Source organism: Lontra canadensis, unplaced genomic scaffold (assembly GCF_010015895.1).
Source record: "Lontra canadensis isolate GAN:19392208 unplaced genomic scaffold, GSC_riverotter_1.0 scaffold25, whole genome shotgun sequence".
Lineage (NCBI taxonomy): Eukaryota > Metazoa > Chordata > Mammalia > Carnivora > Mustelidae > Lontra > Lontra canadensis.
Window position 1 is genome coordinate 19,998,254 of NW_022631019.1, and position 20,856 is coordinate 20,019,109.

At 55.2% G+C, this 20,856-nt stretch overlaps 1 protein-coding gene across 7 annotated transcripts in view; it reads right to left on the minus strand.

Annotated features, from left to right (window-relative positions):
* The window catches only part of AHDC1 (AT-hook DNA binding motif containing 1), a 63,801-nt gene that overhangs the window by 28,040 nt on the left and 14,905 nt on the right, over positions 1 to 20,856 (minus strand). Inside the window, exon 1 of one of the 7 annotated variants that reach the window (XM_032863892.1) lies at positions 8,747 to 8,921. The exons of the other annotated variants lie outside the window; for them this stretch is intronic. The gene's annotated coding sequence lies outside the window, so the exon portion shown is untranslated. Of the gene's footprint in view, positions 1 to 8,746; positions 8,922 to 20,856 lie in introns of those variants that run through there. 7 annotated transcript variants of the gene reach the window in all.

The window sequence follows — 20,856 nt, forward strand, 5'->3', positions numbered from 1 at the left end:
GGGGGGGGGCAGAGGACAGAAATGGAATGTGGGTCTGGGCATGAGGCTCACAGATGCATCGGCTCCGGTTTCAGCTGGGGCAGTTGGCTGCTGGGGGGGGCGGTCGGGGGGGAGAAGGAGCAGAGCTGGTGAAGGAGGGGGGCCTGTTGCCATGGCTGCGGGCACGGCAGGGGCACAGCCGGCAGGGGCACAGCCGGCTGGCACTTGGAGTTCTGGGCATGGTAGGGGGCTGACTGAGGGGAAGGGGGGGGGGGGTGGAGGAAGCTTCACCCCTGCCCTTGGGGCTCTACCAGGAAGAGAGTTTCCAGAGACAGGATGGGAGATGTTGGCCCCAGGAGGGCTCTGGGCCCTGCTCAACCCCATGGAGGCTGGAGGGTGGGTGGGTACCACTCCACAGGTCACCTGTGGGTCTCCCAGGTTCCCACCCGTGCTGCAGGCTGGCCCCTGGGGACCCTCCAGCTCCATCCCCTCCAGTCTAGCTGAAGCTCCCGCATGCTGCTGCTGCTGTTTTTGCTTGCAGGGGAGCAGCAAGATTGTGAATTCAGGATCTGTAATCCTAACGCAGAGCCCAGGCCTACCGGGCTCCAGTTGCCAAGGCGACGGAGGGTCAGAGGGCAGCGCGGGGCGCCCGCTCCTCCAAGTCAGAATCCCAATTGTTAAAGCCCAAGAATAAACAGCTGAAGCGGCCGTGGGGGGGCTGGGAGGGGGGCTGAGGTCTGCATCGGCTCAGTGTGGTGTTGTCAAGCGAGATGTCACTAATTGTCTGAAGGAACGGGCTGAGGCAGCTCTTAACTGCTTCTGTGCCACCGGAGACACCTTGGCTGCCTGGCCCCATCCCCCGGGCCTCCCAGCATTCCGCTGGGCCAGCCTGGTGCTGGGAGTGCTGGCCCAGCGTAATCTCTGCCTCTCCTGCATTGAACCCCCACATACTCTGGCTCCCAGCAACTCCTCTTTGCCCAACTTGGAACCTCCCACCTGCCAGCTAAATCCTTATGTCCCCAGAACCAGTACCCCCCAATTACTGGGCCCACAAGACAGCCCAGAACTGCCCGTTTGGCTGTGAAAGCCATCCCAGCTCCCCCAGCATCTCCACCTCTGCCTCCCAGAAGTCAGGGGTTCTGGTATGGATAGCAGAGGACAGACTTCGGGGCCTTTCTGATCTTCGGCGGCTCGGCAAAGGCCTTCCTAGAGGAAAAAGGTCTGAGGCATCTTTCTGTGCAACTCCTGACTCAGGCACATCAGAACCAAAAACCTGAATGGGGCCAGGAAACCCCATTTCCAGTGTTGGTTGGTCTACCTGCTTGCTGTGTGACTTCTGGGTACTCTCCCTCTAGGGCCTCATCCATCCTCCAGCCCCAAACATCTGGTAGAGCCTATTCTGAGCCAGGCTGTGTCTGCAACCCCTGCCCAGAGGAACTCCCAATCCAGTGGGTGGGAAAGGCTCTTATACAAAGTGGAAAACAATCTGAGATCCATCAGGTAAGCTATTCCAGGAAAAATACGGAGCAGTCTGGTACACAGTGAGCTGTCCAGTGGACTGCAGCTAGCTAGGAGCAGTAGTGTACTAGCAGCCCTTTATTACAGAGGGTCACTAAAAGGGTGTAGGTAATCAGGAAAAAGGTGGGGGGGGCGGGCAGGATTCTGGAAGGCTTTCCTGAAGAAAGTGGTACCTGGTTAAGATTTGGACAGGTGAGCAAGAAGGTAGAATGCTCCGGAAGAGAGATCTTGTGAGGTCCTTGAAGGGGAGCTGAGCTCTAAGGTCTCAGGGTCGCCAGCTGAGCCCCTTCCAGGGCAGGAAGGAGGCTGCCTTCTGTGGTCTCCCTGCCCCGCAAGGCGGCCCTGCCTCCTCCTCCTCCACCCACTGCGCCTCGGGATAGAAGGAGATTGGCGCCTGGGGGCGGGGCACCCGTGGGCAGGGCTCCCAGGGATTGGTAGTACCTGGAGTGATGTCACGAGGGGCGGTGCCAGGGCTTCGGGCACTCCCCTTGCCTCAGGTCCCAGACCCTAACCCCAGGCCCGAAGCACAGACCCCAGGAGGGGGCGCTCAGGCCACCTGGCCGCCAACCCCCCATCAGGTGGCGGGTGGGGCTGGGGCGCTGTCCGTGGGCGGGGAGCTGGGCGCGGAAACTGGGGATCCCCCAGAGAGGGCCCAGCCCAGCCCCGGGCTGCATGCATACAAAAGGCGACTTGTTCTTTCTTGGGATGCCTGCGTCTTCTCAAACATACCTACGGCCACACTCCGGGGACAGCTACACCCACACATTGCTGCACAAAGTCTGCCGGGGTGGGGACTAGGGGGCCCTTGCCAGCCCAAGGGGTCAGCTTTAAGAACCTTGCCCCAACCACCGTTTGCCACAGGCTCAACACCGTTCATCTCACCCCATCCCACCCCAAGTGACCTGGATACTCCCACAGCCTCACATGCAGCTCTAGAGACACTGATCCAGTCACATTCTCACAATTACCCGCTCCCTCAGACCATCTGTAGCTCACCAACTCCTTCCCGCCAGAGTCAGACCTCCAGCTTCAGCAGGGTCACCGCATCACGTGTGACCTTAGCACACAATGAAACCCATTAAGGTTCCTTTTTACTGAGCACTTATTCTGTGCCAATCCTTTTAATTACCCTTTGTGGGGAGTGGTATTATTCTCATTTTGTGGGTGGGGAAACTGAGGTTTATGTTAACTAGCTCACCTAGGGCAGAAGGATTTGAACCCAAGTCAAACTTGACTTCAGAGCCCCTGTTCTCAGTATTGTTTCTGCCAATCATCACACAACCTCACACTCTTACACCTTCCCACCCCCCCCCAAAACCACAGAGGGCAAACCCATCTCAGAGTCAAGGTGTAATTCCCCACCCCAAATACATGTCAATGTCACCGCCTAGAATCAGGCAGTTTCTCTCACTCCTCAGACAGTGTATGTGTGCTGAGGGGAAAGAGTGTCCTACCTCTAAGCTTCACATCTCCAGGGCTGGCCGTCAGTCATTATAAATGGGGCACCGAGTAGAGCAGGGCCAGAACAGGCTCCCTCTAACCTTTCCAGCAGGCTCACCTCCACCTCCCCTGACCCCAGGATGACAAAGCACTGCCAGACTGGCTGGGGCACTAGGCCTACAGCTCTCCCTGACCCCTTGGGCCATGATCTTCCCTTACCCCCCAACCCCTGCTGGGAACAAGTCGAAACAAACTCCTTCCTGGGGATGTCAAAGCACCTTTCCTGGGGGAGGCGGCTCTGTGATCCCCTGAGCCTGGCTAGGGAGAAGGATCAGGTTACTCTTGCCCCAGCTGTGCTTGGACTCCTTGGGGCTGACCTTTCACCTCATCCAGGCCAGGACCCAAAGGGGACCAGAGTACAGCCCTCACCTCCTGTTAACCCTCTGCATTCCTTATCTTTTCATGGGAGGGGGTGGGGAATCTGCCAGGACCCAGAGGGTCTCAGGAAACCCAGCTAAGCATGCCAACCTCGCCCCACCCTCCCATCCTGGGGTCCGGTTTCCCAGAGGGCTTGACAGAATGCTCCTCCCTGCCCCCTGCCCAAGCTGCCCGGCCCTGCCAGGATCAGATACCTCCCTCAGCCTTAGCAGCTGAAAATGACCTGGGCTATTTTCGCTCTGGGATCGCGTTGCAAACTCCCCCTTGAGCTGGCAGCTTCCCACATCCCTCCAGACCATTGCCCCTTACTCCTCATCCCTAACCCAGAGCCACTGACTTAGAGAACAGGAGGACTTTAAAGACAATAGGCCTAAGCCCCTCCGATGGGGAGACTGAGGCCATGGGGGAGTCAGTCACAGGGCTGGGCAGAGAACCAGGCTCCGCCCAGGTCTCTTTCTACTGTCTAGCACAGCCTGCTCTGTACCCTAGATCTCAGAGCCTCTGACCCAGCCAAACACCCAACCGACCTCCTCCAAGCCCCAGAAAGTCACACTGGAGGCTACCCACAAGTCTCTGGGCTGCCCTGCATGTCAGAAACCGCTTCTGCCACACTCTTCTCTTTGTTTAGAACTGGGACCAGGTCTGTACCTGTATCACAGCTATGTGGATCATGGGAATGTTTTGGCAGGTGCAAACAGGGAAGACAGACAGGGAGACTGAGGCCTAGAGGAACGGGAGGTAGAGTCAGGCTGCCTGGGGTTTATATTGCACAATACTTCCATGTTCTCAGCAGCCCCCTGCTCCAGCTTCTTGGTACCCCCCTTTTCCACTCCTACCGACCCAGCCCCCTCCAGGCCCCTGCCCCCACCCCACAAGCCCCAGTCCTCCTGGGCAGGAATGTGACTGGTCAGGTCTGAGCTGACCACATGAGTGGCTATAAGGGGACAGACCCCCCATCCTCCCATCCCCCAAGCCTGGGGGAGCTCACATACCAAGGCAAGATTGGGGGGGGGGCTGCGCAGCTGCTTTAACCCTTTGCAGCCATGCTTTCAGGGTGAAAAGAAAGGTAACTTTACTTGTAATGGCCACTCCCATTTGAGTGCTGCGGGGCAGTGCGGGTGGGGGGGGGTCATGCAAGCAGAACTGACTTCACTGAGGAGGTAGAATGAGGGATTTGCCCTTCTAGTCCCCGGTAAGAAAAATTATCCTTTTGCCACCCCAACTGTTTAATCTCATCTCCCATGACATTTGGAAAAACAGTCAAGAACTGGTGCTGAGGAGAGAGAAGGAAAGAACAAATCACGAACCCCAACCTCAGGAGCCCCTAGTCTGATGGGAGAAATATAACCCTGCCCTGGGGAGTCTGATGGGGGAGACTAGGAACAGAGGTTGGGACAAAGAGCTGCGAGCCGAGCAGGGAAGAGCATGTCGCTGTGCAGAAGTGGGAGGAAGCCAGGGCAGGAGCAGGACGAGCCAGGTGGGGTCAGATCAGGCAGGCTTCCCGGAGGCCCCTCGGCCCACACCCCTCCCCCAAGGCTCTGGAATCTCGGGGGTCAGGGCTGAGGGACAGCCCCGCCCCCAGCTCCCCTTGGGCTCAGGAATTCCACCAGCCAAGGGGGGGGCAGCTGCTTCGGCCTCAGTCCAAGTTGGCTCCCACTGGACCGGGAACTGCAGCTCCTCCTCGGCCCCCCACCCCCACCCAAGCCCCAGGGCTGGCCCCCAGCCCCCTCCCCTCCCCCTCCCTGGCTGGCACCGTGAGTGCCAGGCGCTGGCAGAAAACAAACCCGCCGGGGTGGGTTTGCAGGGAGCGGGGTAACCTTGACACAGTTGCGGCAGTCGCTAATGGCAGACACACACTCCGCCTGTTCTGGGGGGACTGTTGCCGTTGCTAGGAAACCGGCAGCCGCGTGAATGGAAATGGGTCAGTAAACCTGGGGAGAGATAGTGTGACACTCGAACCACTGCAGCTGCTCCAGCCCACACCGAAATCCCTCCTCTTCAATATTTATCACTCCCGCCTGGGCCCTCAGCTCCTGCCAGACCCTGCACCAGCCTGGCCCTCAGGCCCCCCCAAGGCTCAACAGGGGGGAGGGAGGAGAGAACAAATGGGGGGGTTGCTTATCCGCTCCTTAGGGGGGCCCCCCAGGCGGGATGGAACTGGTTCTGGAGGAGATTGAACAGGAAACAGAGTCTAATCCTGCGGCAGGGAAGGGGTTAAAAGGTCAATTCACGCCTGTTCCTGACTTAGGCACCGTGGTAAAATTACTGCAAGTGTGAGCAGGCTAGCAACCGCCTGCTTGCCTACCTGCGGAGGCACTGATTAAGACAGGAGACCTCCCTCCCCAAGAGATGGAGGGGGAAGAGGCACCCAAAACACCGCCAGGATTCGCTTGCAGCTTGAAAACACCTTCCCTTACAGCCAGGCAATCTCCCTAATGTAGCCGAAGCTTTCTAACAGCTAGAACCGATGCCTCTAGCACAATCTGATAAACACCCCAAATGGACACTGGCTGCCTATTGCCGTACAATAAATACCATCCTGTGCACACACACCCCTCCAGCAGCCAGACACTCACTGTTCAGGAAACCTTGACAACACCCCTGCACGGACGCCCGCCACCCCATACAACAGGACAACTGCGATTCCGAAGAGTGCAGTTCAGCTCAACATCTACAAACAATCCGACAAACCTAGGCACAGGCAGAACTACTGTGTCTTCCCAGTCAGGCTGGGAAGTTAGGCCTGTCCTAACCCAAAGCCTGGCTTCTCTGGTTCATCTATGTTTCTTTCTCTCCCGGTTGCCAGCTTTCTTGTCTTGTTCACTGCCCCCCCCACCCCATATACTGCCCCTGCAATCGCTTTTCTGGCCACACCATCCCACAAGCTAGCTGCCCTGAGCACTGCAAGCCTTCCCCCCACCCCACCCACCCCCCAAATCCCTGGAGGCTGACTGGTCACTGACACACACATTCCCTTCCCCTAGAAGCAAGCAGTCTCACAGCCGCCAGCTGACACGAGCTCTTATTCTTGGGCCTCTCTACTGACAACAGGGACCCTGGGAATCGGCAGCATCACTCACTTGGGTGATATGCCCCCTCCACCCACCACAATCTCGGCCAGTGTCCCTGAATGGTGTGTCTGGGGAAGGGAGGCTCTCCAGTCTTCTAGAGGTGGGGATACCTCCACAGGAATCTCCCATCTGACTCGGTTCTGTGTGCTCCTATCTCCTAGGATACATCAGTCAACACAGTCTCGGAGCCTGTCAGAGCTGGAAGGGGCCTCAGGGAGTCACTAATCCAGCCTTCCCTGCTATGCATGAGGAAACCAGGGCCCAGAGAAGGGAAGCAGCTGCCCAAAGTCACACAGCCCCACTGTGGCTTCCAGTCCCTTTCTCTTCTGCAGTCCCTCACTGAGAGCTCTCTAAGGGCTGGAGAGAAACTGCAGAGATACAGGCAGCCCTGGAGGGCTTCCCTGAGGCAGAGGGAGGTGGGGCTAGATTCAATGGGAGAGGGAGTCTACAGTCCTAAAGGTGAGTTTCTGAGAACTGCCCAGCCATGCATTCAGAGACAGGCACCTGGCGGTCCTGGAATCTGGGCCACAAAAATTTGCTCGAATCTGGACTATGCCAAATGATCTGATGGAGGGGCGCCTGGGTGGCTCAGTGGGTTAAAGCCTCTGCCTTCGGCTCCGGTCATGATCCTGGGGTTGTGGGATCGAGCCCCGCATCGGGTTCTCTGCTCAGCGGGGAGCCTGCTTCCTCCTCTCTCTGCCTGCTTCTCTGCCTACTTGTGATCTCTGTCTGTCAAATAAATAAATAAAATCTTAAAAAAAAAAAAGATCTGATGGACACTCATCCCTACCCCACCCCCTAGCCCAGGCTCCTCCTATCGGCCCCCCAACCAAGCTGAGACCCAAACCAGCTGCCAAACCAAAGGTAAAGGAAGACTGATCTGTTCTCCATACCTGGCCTTCAAGGTACATTCTAAGGACTCGCTGCCTTTTATTATTTAAATAAATCTCTGGGGCCAGGAAGCCTGGGATGCTCGGGAAAGAGGTGTCCTGCTAGGTAGCTTTTATGTCAACTCCATTTTGCAGAAAAGCAAATCGAGGCTCACAGAGGTGGGGCAGTTTGCTCAAGTTCACACAGACAACAAATGGAACCTTGAGTTCCTTCCAGTACATAAGGAAGGCCAATCCAACAGGAAACAGGGAGAACTGGGGGGGGGCATGAAGGGGAGGGAAGGGTGGGAGTTGACACAGGCCCAGGCCCAGGCCCAGGCCCAGGCTCAGGCCCAGGCCCAACATCCTGGGCTGAGGGGGGAGCCAACAGGGATCTGAATTTGAATCTGAATATCTGGGCTCCACCCGCACCCACTCTAGCAGAGGTGGAGTGAAAGGTCAGCACGGAGATGGGAGGGAGCGGAAAGAAGAATTCCACCAGGCTTTCAGCCTGCCTGGGCCATACCCTAGGGAGCCAGGCCAGGGGCTGCCCCAGCTTCCCCCAGCCCAGAGCTCTTTGCCAGGCTCCACCCCCACCCCTTAGGAACAGCAGGAGTATTGAGACCAGGCCCCCTCTGTTTCTGGGGGAAACTGCTGGCCTCAGTTTCTCCATCTGTACTAAGAGCTCACCAAGCAGGAAGGACTTCTAAGGGCCCTTCCAGCTTTAACAGAGTTTAGTGACCTGTCCTAGTTTTCAGTTCCCAACACACATTCAAAGATCTCTCCCCTAGTATGGAGCTAGCTGAGAACAACGTTAACTATGTGCTCAATGAATAAATGAACACAATGAAATCAACAACTTTCCATCCTCCTCAGCCTTACTGAGAGCCACTACCCACCTTGGGAAGCCAAATTTCGCAGGGCTGTTGGAGGGGAAGGGGATTCAAATACTTAAGGGCTCTGAATGAGGCGGTGTGTTACACAGGTGCCGTTTATTTCCTGTCCTCACTCTGTGCAGACAATATGGTAATTTGCTTTAAACATTGTGCAACTTTAAGCTCCACAAAAAGGCCACAGCCTACCTACTATTATCTAGTTTTTCAGATGAGCAAAGGGACTAAGGAGTGAATGGACTAGCTCAAGGTCACACTGCCAGTGTGCTCTAAGGCTTTTGAACATGGTGAGGGTGTGATGGGCTGGGGCGAGAAATGGAAGCTGAATAGGGACCCTTGGCAAAGGGAGAGGTAGTCCACCCCAGGCGAGGGAGGTGCCTGAGTTGCCAAAAGGCTCAACAGTTTGCAGAGGCCAAATGGTACTGGAACTAGCAAAGTGTGGGAAAGCATCCCTTCCCCTCCCCCACAAAGGGCAAGGTAGACCTCCTTCCCTCCCCCTACCCACAGTGCCAAGAGTGAGCCCTGAGAGGTCACTTACCTACTCCCCTGGATCTCAGGGTTCCTCTAAAAGGAACCCCCTCCCTCCCGGGAGCCCTTTTCTGGACTTCAGGACCTGCAAGGTGCAGATCCGCCCCCAAAGAAGGCTGCCGCCAACGTCCAGAAAACTGTCCAGGATTTTTCCGGCACGTCCGCCCCCCACCGGCTCCGCGGTTGCCGGGGGTGAGGGCCGTGGGGGGGGGTGTTGTTGAGAGAGGACGGCCTCGCCTCCCTCCTAGAAGCCCTGGGGCGCCTCTTGCTCAAGCAGGGAGGCTCTGGTCCGCAAGCCCAGCCGTTCTCGGGCCCGAACGGTCCGCCTCCGAGTTTTCCCGCCGCCGCCGCCGCCGCCTCTGCCTCTCAGGCTACCTGGCAGGCCTGCGCTGCCCCCTGATCCCTGCAACCCCCCCCCCTCCTAGATGAGGCCGCGGAGCTTCTGACTCCTGGAGGAGGTGACGGGCCGAGAGGGAAACCAGGCGGCTGGGGGAGGGGCGTTGCCTGCACCTGGCCCCTCTCCGCCGCCCAGGCCGGGAGGGGCGGGACTGGACCCCCGCCAGACCCCAAACGAGCGGCAGGGGGAGGGGAGGTGCGCAGCCCTCCACTCCCGCGGCCTGGGGGCGGGTAAGAAGATCTCCCCCCGCCACAGCCCTGGCCGCGGAGGCGCCCCCTAGGGTCGGGCTACGAGGCGCCCCTTCCCGAGCCGCGCGCTCAGCCCGCTCCCCCGGCCGGCCGCGCTCTCCAGCTGCAGGAAATTCCAGAAGCTCTCCATCATCCCGGCGCAGCGCGCAGTCCGGGCTGCCAAGGCTCCCCGAAGGAGAGCCACATGCCGGCCGGCCGCGCGGCCCGCCCTCGCCACCCCCCCCCACCCCAACCCGGCGAGGCAGCCACGTCGGGCCGGGCGGGGGCCGGGCCGGCCGCCCCTTCCCGCGCCCCCGGCCCGGCGGAATGCGTGGCAGCCCCGGCCGGGGGCTATTTTGAGCGGGAGGGGAGCGGCCCAACCTCGGTGTTTTCGGCTTTTTCCTGGCCCCCGGCCCGCCCTCCGCCAGCCCGGGCCCTCGGCTGCCCGCGGAGTGTGTGTGGGGGGGGTGTCACGTGGCGGGGGGAAGAGGAGGGCCGCCGCGATCCGGCTCGGGCTCCGGCCCCGGTCCAGGCCCGAGAGGCGCCCGGCGGCAGTCGGGACCCGCGCTCTCGGCCCGGGCGGAGCGGCGGGATTATTAATAGCGCGCTTGGCTGGGGCGGCGGCAGCGGGGCGCCCGCTACCTGTACGCCCCTCCTCGGACGAGCACTGACAGCCTGGGCACTCCCGCCCCAGCGGCGGACTCAGGCCTCACTGGATAGCGCCACTGTGCCCCAGTGGCCAATCACCGGCCTCGATTGCCTTACCTGTAAATTGGGGATGTGCCACCTGGCTTTATACAGTGGTACCAAATAAGGATTTTGCTTGCTGTGTGCCTCTCTTTGGGCACAACGCCTTCCCTTTTGGGAGCCTCCGTTTTTCCATTTATAAAATGAGGGGGTCCGAGAGAACTCTTTCCAGGGCAAGAATCCCTTACATCTAAATAATGCATTTTCACTTACAACCCAATTGAACTTGTCAATTACCAATAGTAATAGCCAACACTGAGCACTTGCCCTGCATGGGTTAAGTCACTTGATGATAAGGTTCCCATAAAGTAGGTAATATTCCCTTTTCGCTGATGTAGAAACTGAGGCCCAGGAAGGTTAAGTGATCTACCAAAGGTCCAGTGCAAGGGGCCAGAGTCAGATAAACTTGGGCTCCAGAGTCTGAGTTAACTACTGAACTACAGTGCCCTGAGACAAGCAGGACAAATCCTGCCCCTTCTCAGAGTGGAGGAAACGGAAGCTCAAAGTGTCATTTGCCCAAAGTTACCTTTGGCCAATTAGTGGCAGGGGTGAGCATCCAAAAAAAACAGATCTTCCAATTCCTAGTCTAACACCCCACTGCAGCCCTCCGAATCTGCTCAGCTTCTGCCCTGGGGCAGCTAGCAGGGTTCCCAGGATGGAGTCCTAGAAATGAGCTCACAGGCACTATCCCCATGGCTGCAAAGCTATGTCCAGGGCTCTAGGAATCACCCTTTGTTCCCAAGGGACTGACCCAGGCTTCTGGGCCCAGAGGGTTCACCAATGCACCAAACTCTAGACTTAGCCTACCTTAGAGCCATGGAAGTGGAGGAGCTAGGGATGAAGGGAGATGGCATGGAGGGGTAACAGCCTGGGACAGAGCATGGAGTTGCTTCCTGCCCCCACTCAACCTCCAGCAAGGAAGCACAAAGGCTGGCAGGCCCCCCACTCCGCCCCGGAAACCTGGCAGTTTATTTCTGTCTCTGGGCCCCCTGTTTCCACAGAGCCAGTCCAGGAAGGCTGGCAGCAGCTGGCTCGGAGGGGTGGAGCTCCTGCTCCCTCAAGGGTCCAGCTGCTACCCTGCCCCACCCCCACCTGCCAGGCCAGACCAGACTCCAGATTAAGAGGTGACACTGGGATGAGGGAGGGAAGAGCTGGAGGCCACTTGGTCAGGACTACAAAGGAGGGACCCCCCTCCAACTCCCAATCCAGCAAAAGATGCTCTCCCAGGGTGAGCCAGCCAACACCCAGTTCAAGTCTGCTAACCTCTGGTGTGTCCAACTCTATTTACTCCAGATCATTCTGGCTGATGATCCTCTGGGTCAGGGTCCCAAAGAAAAGCCCATTTCTAAACCTGTGCTGCCCAATATGGTAGAAACTAACTATTGAGCACTGGGAACGTGGCTAATTGGAATTAAGATGTGCCATAAGCACAGAATATGCATCAGATTTTGAAGTCTGAAATATGAAAAAAAAAAAAGTAAAATATCTCAATACTTTAAATAATGATTATATGTATTAAAGTGATAATATTTTGGATATACTGGGTTGCTACATTATTAACATCAATTCACTTATTTCTTTTTACTTTATTTAATGTGGCCACTTAGAGCCATGGAGGTGGAGGAGCTAGGGATGAAGAGAGATTACATACATGGCTCCCATTACATTTCTATTGGACAGTGTTGTTCTAGATCATATGGTACTCTGGCTTAGGGCCAAGACTTTGCCTGCTCTAGATCAATATCTGTGTGGCTTTAGCTCACCCACTTCCCTATATTCAGACCACAACCTTATGTGTTGGTCTGAATCTCATCACCCCACACCACTCCACCCCAGTCTTCTGCGAATCTAGGCTCCGCCAGAGATTATGGCTTAGTTTGTTTTAAACCACTCACTATTACTAATTTCTTGTTCACCAATTCCTAACGCCTAGATCCCAGCAAGACCGTGGATATCTCTTCCATGTTAGCCAGCCTGACAGTCTGACACCACAACCTTATTTGCTTAGATTGCTGTCTAGTAAGATTTAAGATCAAGATACCCTTAGGAAGAATGGGGTTCTAGAGTAAGGGTTGGCAAACTATGGCCCAAGAGCCAAATCCAACCTGCTGTTTTAAAATTCAAGTCTGATGGGAACACAGCCATACTCATCCATTTATGCATTGTCTATGACTGCTTTCAAAGTACAATAGCAGAGCTGAGTACTCATGACTAAGACCCAATGGTCTACAAAGCCTAAATTTTTTTTTTTAACTATCTGACTCTTTACAGAAGTTTTGCCAACTTCTGTTCTAAATGACCAACAAGTCCAACCCACCAGAAATCTAGATTCCAGCCTAAGACCATGACCTAGTCTAATCTAGATCCCTTCCTCCTTAGAGGATACTGCTGACCAGGGTCTAAACCAGAGCCTGACATGCACCACATGCTGTCTGGGTCCCAGATTCCACTCTGATCTCAGGAGATGGCCCTGGTTACTCTTTTCTGGGTTGGAAAGGGTGTCTCCGCTTTTGAAGTGCCCTACAGGGATCAAAGCCCATTTGAGAATGGGGAGGGAGGGATGATTCCAGAGACAGCACAGGAGGCTGTGTCCAAGAGTCAGCAGTAAGCCCTCCTCTGCCAAGGGGGCAGAACAGAATCTCACCTAGAAGACAGAGCAGGTCACTTAGCTGGGGGTCATGTGGGACAGATACCAATCCGCCAGCAGCTAGACAAGGGGGCTTTAAATGGAGTCTTCATCTCTAGCTCCACACCCCCAACCACCTGATGCTTATCACATCAGGTCTGAATGGCACCACTACGCCCCTTTTCCACCATTCACCTCTAGCTCTGCTTTTCCACAGCTCTCTTTGAAAGTCCTCTCACATCCACCCCTCCTTGCCACGTCCCCTTCTTCCATCCTAGAATCCCAGCCTTAATTTTAGTAGTGAAGATCTTGGGCTCTCGCACTGACAGACCCAGGCTTCAACTCCAGCTTTGGCTTGGGGCAAGTCACTCTACCTCTCTAGGCTTCCTTAGTTTCCCCATCTGTAAAGCAGAATAATAATAACGGTACCTACCTACCTCACAGGGTTGTTGAATGGACTTAATAAGATCATGATGTATATCACTTTGCTCAGCCCCTGGCCTGTAATAAGCATTTAATGCTAGTTGCTATTTTTATTACTCCTGATCATCTAGTTTGGTTCCATGGATGGACTCTGGCAGGTTTATAAACCTCACAGAATTTTAGCCAAAATTTGTTTTTGTATTTTTCTGAAGAGAAGGCCCATCGTCTTCTCAAAATGGATCCTTAGCTCAAATGTTGAGGAGAAAAAGGGTCTTCAGTTCAATCCAAATGGGGAAACAGGGGCACACAGATGGAAAAGGACTAACCGAGGGCCCCTCAGAAAGTGTGAGGCAGATCTCAGAAGGTTATTGGTCAGGAATTTGTCTCCCGGGCTCCTCTCCCACTAGTCCAAGCTGTCTCTCCGATCTGACCTTGCCATATCTTGCCCGCTCAGCTGTGACAGTCCCCCAGTGGGCTCCCCACCTCCAAAATGCCTCCATTGAGCCCCCTCCACCTCGTGCCACATTTGGCTTCCTCAGTCTCCTTCTCATGACACAATGTCCCTGCTCCCAAACCTGTAATGGCTCCCTATAGCTGCCAAGGCCCTTTGCCTGACATTCAAGAGCCCCCACAGCCCGCCCTGGCCCCCGCCAACCTCTTCCTCGCTGCGGCCTCTTGTCTGGTTAGTGGAGCTGACTTCTTCCTCACCTCTCTCCCCCTCCCCATGGTCTCCATACCACCCACACGCTCACTCCGTTCTGGACAGCTTCTGCCCCTTTGCTCAATCACACAGTGTCTCAGGCCCAGCCGGCTGCCCCCGCTCTGCCCTCAGGGTTGCCCCTGGGTCCAGCCACGCTCTGAACTCACCCTGATCAGGCCATGCTGGTGTATGCTGACCGCAGCTCTGGCTCCGGGAAGCTGTCCTCTCTGCTGCTATATCCTCCCCTCCTGCCGCTGTATCCTAACCTCCTCCCCTTAGGCCTTCTGTCCTCTAGACTTTTGGGAATGACACTCCCTTGTCACTGGGAGTCCTAGGGAGTCAGCACTGTCCTCGGAGTTATGACTCCTGGGTCTGATTCCCCTCTTTGAGCCTCAACATCCTCATCTATAAAATGGGGACAGCAAATATCTACATCTTGAGTGATTCTCATGAAGGAAAAATGCCCTATAGACTGGAAGGTGCTTTTTCTATTAAAACCTGCTGCACAATGGGGCGCCTGGGTGGCTCAGTGGGTTAAAGCCTCTCCTTTCGGCTGGGGTCGTGATCCCAGGGTCCTGGGATCAAGCCCTGAGCTGGGCTCTCTGCTCAGCAGGGAGCCTGCTACCCTTCCTCTCTCTTTCCCTGCCTCTCTGCCTACTTGTGATCTCTGTCAAATAAATAAATAAAATCTTTAAAAAACAAAACAAAACAAAAACCTGCTGCATGAACAATACTAACGATAACCTCCATTTATAAGTTTACTTAAAACTGCAATCACCCTGAAACCCCGGTCCTCCCCAAGCCCTTTCCCGGTTTCATTTTTCTCTGTGACACTTAGCAACATCTCACACACCATGCATTTTACTTCTTTCTGGGTTAACCGTTTCACCCTCTAAATGTCAGCTCCTTGAGGGCAGGGATACTACCTTGTTCTCTGTTTACTCTACTTTGTTCTCTGCTGTGTGCCCTAGAAAAGTACCCGACACAAAGTGTGCACTTGGTAGTTGAGGAATGAATGAATGGAGAACTCCCTGAGTGCCAGTCACTGTGCTAACCACTTCTCATGGGTCTTTCCATCTTAGATGGGTACTTTTATGAGTCCCCATTTTGAAAAAAGAGACCTCAAGTGACTTGCTCTGATCACATGGTAGGAAGCAGCCCAGCTAGGATTGGACGCCAGAGCCTGCCCTCTAGATCACTCTGCTCTATTTCCTGTTCAGATGGGGGCTTATTTCTACTTCTATATTAGCTAAGCCTCTTGAATCTGTCACCCTCCCTATTTCCTTGGGGTTGCCACTCTCCCTCTGCCCCTGAGGCCACCAATCCTCCCAACCCTATTCTGACCTCTCTTAGCCATTTCCTCCACTTCTCAGCCTTAAGCCAAGCTGCTTGTTCTCACCTCAGGGCCTTTGCTGATACAGTGTGCTCCACCTGGACTGAGCGGGCTCCCCATCTCTGTCCACTGTGCTCATTTCTTGAGCCCCACCTCTTCCGGTCTTGACTTGCTCCCTTCCCTGAGCTCATACCTTGTTTATTGCTGGGAAAAACCACTGGGGGAGCAAACGCGGACTTGGTCCATTCCCTCACTGTTTCCTGAATTTGGAGGCCTGGCTCACTTCTGCCTCCCTCCTGGTGAGGTCTCTCCCTCCTTCCTCCACTAGATCACTGCCCCCACCCCACACCATCTCTTAAGCAGGTTTACAGCTTTGTAATTAAGAGCCTGGCTTCTGAGTCTCTCAGTCTCCAGCTCTAGCCCTTCCTAGCTGTGTTCCTCTGGGCAGGTCACTACGCTGTTTCCTGTTTCCTATCTGCAAAATCTGTTTTCCTATCTGCAAAATGGGGACAATACAAGTACCTGCCTTAGGAGCTAACATGCCTGGCATATGGTAAGCACTCAATAATAAATCAGCCTGTTGTTACTTCTACAGCATTTTACTGTGTCCCTCATCCCCTCTAAAAGCCTCAGCGTCCTCTCTGAACAAGCCACCCTTAATATAATGAGGATACTAGTAAGATTGCTAACATGTACTGACCACTTATTATTTGCTATGAGTAGCAGTATGCTTGCCACCTAGCGGGTGCTCACTATTGCTTACTGAATAAATGAATTAACTAGTTTAATACTCACAACACCCAATAGAGGGGCCACTATTATAATACCCATTTTACAGACAAGGAAATCAAGGTCCAGAGAGGGTAAGCGACTCAGCATCTCTGGGATTTAAACCCAAGCGGCCTGACTCCAAAGGTGAGACGCTCATGGCCTTCCTCACCCTCACTGTTCCTGTCCTGATCTGCTCCAAGGGCAGCCCCGGGGTGGGGTGGGGGCGGGGGGAGAGACCCTTTCCTTCTCCAGAGGTGGGACCTGAGCATCTAGATGGGATGTTTACCAAGCCCCCACTCCTGAGCTCAAACCCTTCACACTTCATCTCATGTGAGCCTCATCAAATCCTAGAGTCAGTGCCATGCTTACTTCCCCTGGACAAACAGGGTAACCGAGGCTCAGAAAGGAGTCAAGTAACTAAGGTTACATGGGGATTCAAAGCTCAAAACTCTTTTCCTCTGCATCACATTTTGTGATGTTTTTCTCCTGTTGTCTTATACAACTGCTGGTAACCGTTCAGACACACCTCCCTTGTTTTTCCAGTCGGGAGGCAAGCTCTCTGAGGGCGCCATCTGAGGTCCACCTTCACTATCCTCCCCCAACCCCAGCCAGCACTGCAGCAGGTGATCCAGGCCCCACGGAAGGTTTTCCAGTAGCTGATCTGCACCTCCTAGCCAGGCCCACCCTGACGGTCTGACTGCTTCCTCCCATGGAACAGGTCTTAGCAGATTTGGGGTTGGTAAGGGTGGGGCCAGATCTCCCTTTCAACTTAGGCTCCAGGCTCCCCCAAGATTCCACATCTCTGGGGAATTCAGGGCTCCATCTCCCACCTACAGCATAAAGAGGGTAGGATATATGGTAGCTCAGAACAAGGACTCTGGATCTCCGTGTTCCAAGTTCAAAGGCCGTCCACAAGGTACGAGCTGTGGGACCTTGGGCAAGTTACTTAACCTTTCTAAGCCTAGGTTTTCTGATATGCAAGATAAAGATGATAATAACAGGGCTACTAGCTGATTAAATGAGCATCTATTTCTAAAGCTAGAAAAGTGCCTGGAATATGGTAAATGGGTTCCACCTACCCACGAAAGGATCCCCCTAGTAGGGTACAGTGCGAGTGACAAAGCAAACCTCAGTTCCAAACAGAAAACTGAAGACACACAGGGAAATGGAAGCCGGACCTCATACCTCAGGAAGCCCCTTGTGGCAAGGACCCATTCCTCCTCTCCCCACAGCCTCCAAAGTCAGAGGACACCAGTTACTGGTCCTAATACCCCTACCCTAATCCCAAGCCACTTCCCGTCCCCTCCGTCCAACTGTTAACTTTCTGTGCAGCCAGATAGATTACAGCCAGAATCCAGGCCCTGCCTCTCTTAGTTGCTGTGTGACCTTGGGTAAATCACTTAGCCTTTCTGAGCCTCACTTCCTCATCTCTATAGGGGATCATCCTCCTTTAGAGAGTCCATCCTAGAGATTAACCAACAATCGAAAATGTGCCAAGGATGTGTTCACAGGTGGGTGGACATGCCAGCATCCTACAGGCCGGACCACACAGATGGGTATGCTGTTTGGGCACTGGAGTGGGCGAGGGGGCTGCCGTTAAAGCAGATCCCCTCTTTGAAAGTTTCCCTAACCAGCCCCTAAGTACAGCTTGGGTTGCAAGCCAAACTCCCTATCCTTTAAACCACCACCCTATGACATTAAAATCTATTTGCTGGGGGGGTGGGGGAGGGAGGCAGGGGCCTTGTGCCAGGCCTCTCTTCACCAAGTTACTGCACAGGGAGCCCTGAAGCCATACTGGGGAGAGGGGAAGGAGGAGTAGGAGGGACCACAAGTGAGGGAGGGTGGGGAGGGCCCTTTGGAGGAGAGCCAGGGAGAGTGGAGAAGACCCCTGGGTTGAGAAGGGCAAAGGGGAACAGTGACATGCCCCCAGGGCTCTCCCTCTCCCCCATGGCTAACTCAGCAGTTACCTGGCCTGGCCTTCTACCCCTCCGAAAAGGAAGAGGAGCCAGAGGCAGCAAGTTAGGATAGACGATTACCCGCCGTTAATTAATTAAAATAAACAGCAAATTAAATACAGCAAAATTAAAATAGCACAGGAAATTAATTCTCTACCAGCCCCACCTCACAGGTAAGATGCTTAAAGGGCTCCTTGCAGCTAGGATCCAGGGCAGCTGGGGGGGGGGGGGACTGGTCACCAGAACCTGCCTTATACCACAACTTCTGGTGACCCCGAGTATCAATGGCGGAACCCACAGGCATTTACATGCCTCCACCAGCCTGAGAGGGGCCTCCTGGCCCCTCAGTCCCAGGGGATTCCAAGCCCTAGGCTGCATTCCTGAATTCCAGCCCTGTTCCTCCCTTAGTGGGCAGGAAGGGTCCTGACACCCCTTGGGCCAGGGCCTGGGCACTGTGCCCTCCTGGGCATATGGCCCACATCTACCACTGCGTGGGTCAGGGCAGGAGGGAAGAGGGACCTTGGCCTTCTCTTCTAGGTTACCTCTGGGACTTGGAGTCAGACCCTGGCAAAAATGCCCCTCTTTTCATGCTAAACTCCTGGGTCCCTTACTCAGAGGGCCTCAAATCTGTCTCTGCTCCTTTCTTTTGCTCCAAGTGCTCAGGAGAAAAGCACTGCTGAGGCCCAGAATCCCAGGCCAGAAGATGTCCTGCAAAGATGGCTAGACCAACCTTTGGGACATCATACCAGGATCCCCTCCTGTACAGCACTGATCACCTCATCACACAGATGGAGACACTGAGACCAAAGAGGGCAAGGCATTTGTCTGAGCAACAGCTTAGCAGCAGTGCCTAGAGGGAGTCTCTCATGGGCCCATTCCACGTCACCACCACAGATCAACCCCATGCTGACCACCCCAGCCTGGCCGCCAAGGTCCCTCCTCCACGATTCCACCCCAAGACTCCCCAATCTTGTGTCTCGCACAGGGGCTGGATTAGACTCCTTGGTTTGCCCTCGGGCTGTTGTCCACAGGGTCCCGAAGCTCTCCCTCCACCTCTACCTGCCCAAGTTCAACCAGCCTCTTCAGGGTCTGGCTCAATGCCAGTGCCACCATGAGCCACCCAGACCCTGCCGGGTGCTGCCTCGTCCTTCTTTAATCTTCCAGGGTGCTTTGCCTTCCTCCCCACGCTCAGCTCTCTCCTATCTCCTATGGTTCTCAGGTGTGTGAGCTGCCCAGAGTCGCAGACCACACCTCTGGGCCCCCGTACAGTACTAGCACGCAGTAGGTGCTCACGAAATCACCTCCTCATTCGATGTCCCCCATGTCCCATGGATACTGACAACAGTGGTTCTCACCAACTGGGCATTTACTACTCGGGAGCCTGGCTCCCGTTCTGTCCCATCCTCACCTGATGGGCCCAGCTTAGAGGCTGTGGGACCTTCCCGAGGTCACAGCTCTAGAATTGGGACACCACAGGTCCTTGCTCCTAAATGAGTCTCTTCTCCCATCCCATTTGCCTCCTCTAGGTCAGACCAGCATCATCTCCTATCTGGACTCAAGCCTCTCAACTAGCCTCCCTACCTCCCATCTCTCCCCACCTTGTCTTGGCTCTAAAGTCTTCCCAGGAGTCCCTGTGGCCCACTAGATGAGATCCAAACCTGTGAGCAAGGCATCTGAAGTCTGGGACACCCGGCTTCTGCTCTCTATGCATCTTCTCCTCTAGTCTCAACACTGCCCCTGTGCTCCTGCCATACCGTACCTTGATTTACTTCCAGGCTTTGCATACGATGTTCCCTCTGTCTAGAACACCTTGCCCCTACTTCTCCTGTGAATTCCTACACATCCCTCAACATACAAGAACAGGGTTTACCTTAAAAATCTCATCAGGTGAAATAAGCAACAAACAAACTGGTCACAAAATTGAGAGCTCTATGCGGGAAGGACCTGTGTCCCCTGTGTCCCCAGTGCTTAACCAATAATCAGGGCCCAATCAGCACCGTTGACTGGATGCTCCGTGTATAATTGTTGGCTAAACAGAGCAATGACAGAAGAACACAAGGCCGCAGTGTCCGGGGCTGGAGGTGGAGGAGAAGGGACCGAGGCCAGAAAGGCCAAGGACGTGGTGAACAGTGACAAATACTGTCAGGGGCTGTTCTGCGGCAGAGCTACACTCTTGGCAGAGGGAGTGTTTGTGAGAGACAGAGGAAGGAAAGCGATGGTGTGAGGGAGGCTCTGAAAGTGTGTGTGCGCGCGCGCACGCATGTGAGAAAGTGGTGAGGATGTGTGTCGGGGAGTGTGTGTGTGTGTGTGTGTGTGTGCTGCATTTGTGAATGAGTCTGTGAGGGAGAAGGTGAGGATGTAAAGGAGTGCCCATATGTGGGCTTGTGGGGGTCTGTGGAGAAGGCGAGGGCACACAGGAAGGAGAGCCCGCGTGTTGGATTGGTGGGTCTGAGTGAGAACAGGTGAGGGTGTGTGTCGTGAGGGTTGTGGGTGTAGATGCTCAAGGCGGTGCATGTGTGCTCAGGGTGGGGGGCGGGGAGTGGCTGGGAGAGACAACCAGCAAGAACGGGACTACGAGGGGGGTGCGAGTGAGAAATGCTGTGTGGGCAGGGGGGTGCGGTGCTAAGCCTGTGCAGGGGGAGACGGCGGGCCTGTATGTGTCCCACGGGCAGGGCAGGGTAGAGATGTTGGAGCTCCACTGAGGGTGTGGCTGCCGTGGCCTCGGCCACGGGCCCTGTGCCAGAGGTGGGGGCTGGCCCTGGGCCCAGGGTGGGGGGCTCTGACTGAGAGATTCCTCAGAGTTCTCCCCGGAGCCACAGGCGCCAGATTACCATGTCCCCGGGCAAGGAGGTCGAGGAGGCCCAGATGTGCGTGCTCCTTACATCTGTCCGCAGCTAAACCTCTGGGCATTTATTTGTCTTTGTCTGTGTCCGGGTGTGCA